Source organism: Sinocyclocheilus anshuiensis, unplaced genomic scaffold, assembly GCF_001515605.1.
Source record: "Sinocyclocheilus anshuiensis isolate Anshui unplaced genomic scaffold, SAMN03320099.WGS_v1.1 scaffold807, whole genome shotgun sequence".
NCBI lineage: Eukaryota > Metazoa > Chordata > Actinopteri > Cypriniformes > Cyprinidae > Sinocyclocheilus > Sinocyclocheilus anshuiensis.
In genome coordinates, this window is record NW_015551077.1 from 653,602 (window position 1) to 659,736 (window position 6,135).

Here is a 6,135-nt window from a genome sequence, read left to right on the forward strand (position 1 = left end):
ATAGTCTCCGTGAGAGCAGAGCCCAAAGCTTGTGGCCAGTGGTGTTTGGACTGGAGTTTACGGAACGATCTCATATCGCATAATCTTATTAACTGTTTATCTCTTGAACTGCAACTTTGTTTACCACGCTATTCAGCACCAATCCCGCCGTGCAGTCAATTTCACTGGTTAAAGTTAGGGTCAGGTGTACGGTAGGTTTAGGAGTTAGCATTTTTTTGTAGCATAGTGTAGGAAATCAACACTTTAATTGACACAACCAATAAAATCTTTGGAATCAGCTGTGGGGCGGAGTTTGCACTGAAGTGGATTGGGGGAAAAAATTGCGCATGCGTGTCATGTGCCTGTCTGTCAATGGGAGGAAGCCACGCCCTATTTTGGAGCTCCCACCCCGTTTTGGAGTTCCCGCCCCCATTTGGAGATCTCCAGGCTGCAGTTATACCCTTCTCAAATCGCGCCAAACGAGTGCTTAGCTCCGCCCATTCCATGAAGCACCGCAAATGACGTAATAGAGCCTCCCCCCACTCTCAAAATACTTAAATATTTGAAAATATATATGCATATTTGCCAATAAACTTAAAATATGTTGTTTCTGTATATACAGTCAACAACTTTAAATGGATAGTTTTATATTTCTCAATTGTTTTTAATTTGATTGTCTTTTACAATGCTTAATTGGGTTCATTAAAGCCGTTAAATACACAGTCTTGCATTTTTTGTCTTTTTTTTTTTTTCGATTTTCAAAAACTTTTTTTTGCTTCAAATCAAAGTTTGTACTGTTGTGATTCACCTCGTAGCTGGTTGGTTTGATTCATGGCTCTAACAAAGACTTTTTAAAAAAGGAAATGAGTGGAAAAATACACTAAAAAAGGGGGCGAGCACTAATGCCTAAGCCAGACATGCAAAATAGAGCGGGGCGTTTTGATTGGACGAACATTTCTTGGTCCTATGCCTTCCACAGAATATATAAATATAGATAAATACATTTAGACCACTTAACTTAATGATTTCTATTGGGATGTTAAGAGACTTTCAACCAGCATAACAAAAAATGTTTCTGAAGACAATCACCTATTGCACCTTTAAAAGACACCATATTGAATTTAACGTTAATGAAAACAAGGCTGTGACGGATAGACTTTACAGTGGCATGCACTGATTAAAGGTCCTAGATCATGCCATTTTTACCAACCCACAGGTTTAAAACTATTTTTTGGAGTTTTTGTCTACTGAAATGTTTTTTTTCTTCAGAAAGATGTTTTGTCAGCTAAACAATCGCTATGTTGTTAAATAACAGTACAATCCACTGAACGCTCTGTACTTAAGTCCCTCACAGCCTGAATTTCATTCCTGTCAAAAAATTCAACATGCATGTCTTTGCAAAAATGTATGCTGGTATTTTTTTGGTTGAAAACGAAATGAGAATTTTATTAAAAGTGGAGTCACAATAGCGAAATTTCACGGGGATACATGATACATGAAGCACATCTCACACAGAAGTCACTTTCAAACCAAACAGCTTTCTGTTGGTCAATGCAGTGGATTTGTGTGACCAACTTAAACCTGATGCGAAATCTGCGTGGGAAAATCTTTTACCCTCACGCACTTAATTGACAGATAATTTTGATTTGAATTGACAGATTTCAGAAGAACAATGTCCAGACACCTGTCAAAGTGGTGTTTTCCGTACATGAAGGACACCTTGCTAAGGGCTTCAAGCATCAAACACCCCTCACATCAGCTACTGCTGAACGCTGGTATTTGGCCCCTGAAGTCCAGAGCGTTGAAGTGACAGAGGGTGAGATAAAGGGGACACTGTTCATTCCCTCAGGTATGGATTAGTCATTAGATGCAGCCCTTGACCATATATCATTGGTATAGTGTAGTATTTTAAAGTTATATTCAATTATAATAATATAAATATATAATAATAATTAGAATATACTTTAAATAATATGCAAATTTAATTAATGAATTAATATATATTTAATTATAACAAATGTATTTATTTATACTGCCATTTGGGGTCATTAAGGTTTTTTTTTTTTTTAAAGAAACTAATACTTGTATTCTGCAATGATGCATTAAAATGATCAAAAGTGAAGGCTTCAATTCAAAATATCCAGAAACAACAAATGAAATATGCATTTATATTGTGCCACAACAGAAGCATTTATTTTAAAACCAACCTACTCTCTGACCTTGTACTTTTAGATGAATGTAAATCATTACATTCGGTCTACATTTATAGAGACTTGAGGGACTCTCCATTTAAATGCGTGTGGTTTTGTAATGCAGGCTCTGGCCCCTCTGGACCTCTGGGGAGGGCAGGGGGGTCATGTTGAGTATCGCTCAGCGCTCCTGGCGTCCCACGGCTATGTCTCGCTGGCCCAGGAATACATCGGGATCCTGAATGCTGCAGGAAAACTCCATCACGTGGACAACACCTACTTTGAGGTACATGTGTGCTACACAACAACTACAAATATAACTCTGATTAACAGATAGGTAAGTAATTCATGTGTATTTATATCTGAATATACAATACTGGTCAAAAGTTTGGAATAATTAAGATATTTTATTGTTTTTGAAAGAAGTCTCATGTTCACCAAGGCTGTATTTGTTTGATCAAAAATACAGTAAAATTAGTAATACTGTGAAATAATATTACAATAATAAAAAAAAAAACAGTTTTCAGTTGATATATATTTAAAAATGTAATTTATTCCTGTGATGCAAAGCTGAATTTTCAGTATCATTACTCCAGTCTTCAGCATCACGTGATCCTTCAGAAATCATTCTAATATGCTGATTTACTGCTCAAGAAACATTTCTTTTTATCAATGTTGAAAACAGTTGTGCAGCTTCATGTTTTTGTGGAAACCGTGATACACTACCATTTAAAAGTTATTTCTATTCATCAATTTTAAAAAAATATTACTCAAAAATATTAAGCAGCAACATTTTTTTATTATTATCAATAATTGAGAACATAATAATTGATAATAATGGAGCAGCATATTAGCATGATTTCTGAAGGATCATGTGACTGAAGACTGGCGTAATGATGCTGAAAATTCAGCTTTGATCACAGGAATGAATTACATTTACAAACATATTCAAATAGAAAACTAAATTCTAAATATATTTTACAATATTAATGTTTTACTGTGTTTTTGATCAAATAAATGCAGCCTTGGCAAGCATAAGAGACTTATTTAAAAACATAAAAAAATCATATTCCAAACTTTTGACCAGAAGTGTATATGATAATATATTTATTAAAATGGAATGACATTTCTATTATTTATTTGCATATACTTTAACTAATCTGACATTATTTAATGTTTGTTAATGCTGAAGTGATTTTAAAATAATTCAGTTATATGTAAATTAATGTATAATTTTTTAATTATAATTCATTTAAAATGTAATTATTAATTTAAAATAAAAATTTCAATATTTCCCACAATTTGATTCACACATTGGAGAGGGAAAATAAGGTATATACCATCATATGTACAGTACCTTGAAAGTATTTGAAGCACATCAAATATATGCTTTTTAAGACTGCGTTCACATTTCTACAAAAACACCCCAAAGTGCGTCCTGACAGAGTGGCAGTGATGGGGATGTCATTCGGTGTCTCTGTAACGCTGGGTTTGACAGCATACTCAGAAATTGTAAAGGTGAATACATCACACGTTCTCATGTGCGTCAGTACAGTGGAGATTTGATGCAGATTCAGTGATGCAATGTATTTTTCTGTCCTTGGGGTTGTGTGGTTTGTGTGAGTGGGAGGCACATCATGCCGCTCAAAGGATCTTTGGCGGAGGTCTATGCAGCACTGCAAAAGTGTGAAACACTGTTTTCCCATAACAGGCATGATTAAAATACATTACATTATACAGTACAAACTATATACTAATAACGTCTGTCATTCTGTCAATACCAAGGAATGTAGACAAAACCCGTTATGATGAAAAGATGAGAATAATTTGGCGGGATCTGTTGCTGCCAATACCAAATGACCCTTCCAAGAAAGTTAAGGTATGAAAATGATACATTTACTGTGTTAGTGGTGCATAATATGCAGTTTTGTACTGTAAAGAGTCATGTGCTTGCAATTCATACGGTGGGTTTTGTTTTTACCAGATGGGTGAAATCAAATGCCCTGTATTATTGAAGGGATAGTTCACCCAAAAATGAAAATTTGATGTTTATCTGCTTACCCCCAGGGTGAGGACGATCAAAACTGGCCAGCTTCAGAATCTGCAGCGGATGTGAGTTGATCGGTTTAACACATTAAAATGTTCGTCTTCAGCACTTTTATTTCATCTCAGGCCAGTGATTTAGCCAATCTCATTTCCTGTTCGGCAGATGAAGAAGATGATGGAGAAGGCCGGGAACAGTCACCTCCTAACGGTTCTCTCGTATCCTGGAACGGGTCTCCTTATTGAGCCGCCCTACAGCCCTCACGTCCGATTCAGTGACTTCAAGTTACTGGTGGCAAAGACCAAAGGTGAACGTCTACAATCAAGCTCGTTTTTCATTGAGTTTCTAGCCCTTGTCTTATGTTAAAATGATGGGTACATTCATTATGTTCCAGGTTAAATTAACCCTAGTTAGATTAATACTAATAATCTATTCATTATTACTGTAAAAAGGCACAATGAAGATTAATTAGTCTTGCAATTATAAATACAGTATATAAATGGTTAGCAGTGTGTAACTTCTCTGCTGTTGTCATAGAGATGCTCCTCAAGAAAATCCAGAGTTTTCTGCCAGGACTCCTCCTGAGCTTGACTGTGAGGAACCGTCTCTCCTCCCCAAAGCACCACCACTACAATACAAAGCAATGTAATTTCAACCTCCTGAAATACAAAGCACATATGCCAACAACAGCACATTCATCTATCCGTCTGTGTATATGACATCTCACTTCCCATTTACAAGCATATTGGTGGAGGAAATAAGAAGAAGATAATAGATTAATCTTAGTCTTGCCCTTATATTATGTTCCGCAGCACATTTTTGAGTTGTGGGAAATACTAGGGAAATGAACCTAGGATGTTTTTCTTGAAATTATGAAATTATATCTCACTTAGGGTCATGAACATGCCTGCAATGTTTTGACACTCTGAGGTGTTGTGAAATTTGCCTGTGAAATTTATATTATGACTGTGATGTTAGCAGGTCAATATGACCCACAAATTGCATGCTTGAAGGCAAGTGCTCATTCTGTTTGAGCTTCAGGAAAGCACAATAGAAATCTAAATGTTAAATTTAAAATAATAATAAATAAATAAAAATATTGTTTTAAATCGTCAATTATTGTTTAAAACCCATGCTAATATTTATATATTTAGCATATCAACTATTACAATGTATAAAATTCTAAAATGTTATATTTGATATCATACAAAATATAATGTCTTAATAAAATTTATAAAAAAAAGTATAATTACATTTTTATTGTCTTCATTGGCTTTATATGATTAAAATAATATTATATAATATTTTAATCTATGATATTAAATTTTAACATGTTATAGTTGATGTAACATAAAATATAACTTCTTAATAAAATTAATAAAACCTTTTTTCATTTACTTACTACATTTTCACTGTTATGAGACTCCAATGAATTTCTCTGGGTATAGTTATTTTTAAAATCAAATTTCTTTGTAATTCTGTATAAATGTATAACATTTAAAATATGTGTCAGTTTTTCATGGTTTCATTTTTAGTGAATTGTGTTTAATTATAATTTAAAAAGTATTAATTGTTTATTATAATTAATAAATGATTAATTAATATTTAAATAATTATTAGTAATTAAAGTGTAATATATGTTGGGCAATGATGGTAATATATATTGTTTAATTATAAATGATTAATGATTATTATATTAATAATGAATTAATAAAAATACAAACTGTATACTTTTTAATTGTAGATATTGATCTATATTTCAAATAGTTATAGTTAATTTATTATTTGATGTAAATAATTACTATAAATTAAAAATCTAATTATTTGAAAAAAAAATCAAATGTAAATTACATGTTTTTTTTACGTACAGATATTGGACTTAAGGTGATGTTAACATGTAAACCTTGGGATGTTAGAGAAAAT

General features: G+C 33.1%; 1 pseudogene; it reads left to right on the plus strand.

Moving 5' to 3' along the window:
* LOC107662473 (acyl-coenzyme A thioesterase 4-like) overlaps positions 1-5,113 on the plus strand; it is a 6,255-nt pseudogene extending 1,142 nt beyond the window's left edge.
* The last annotated feature ends 1,022 nt before the right edge of the window (positions 5,114-6,135 follow it).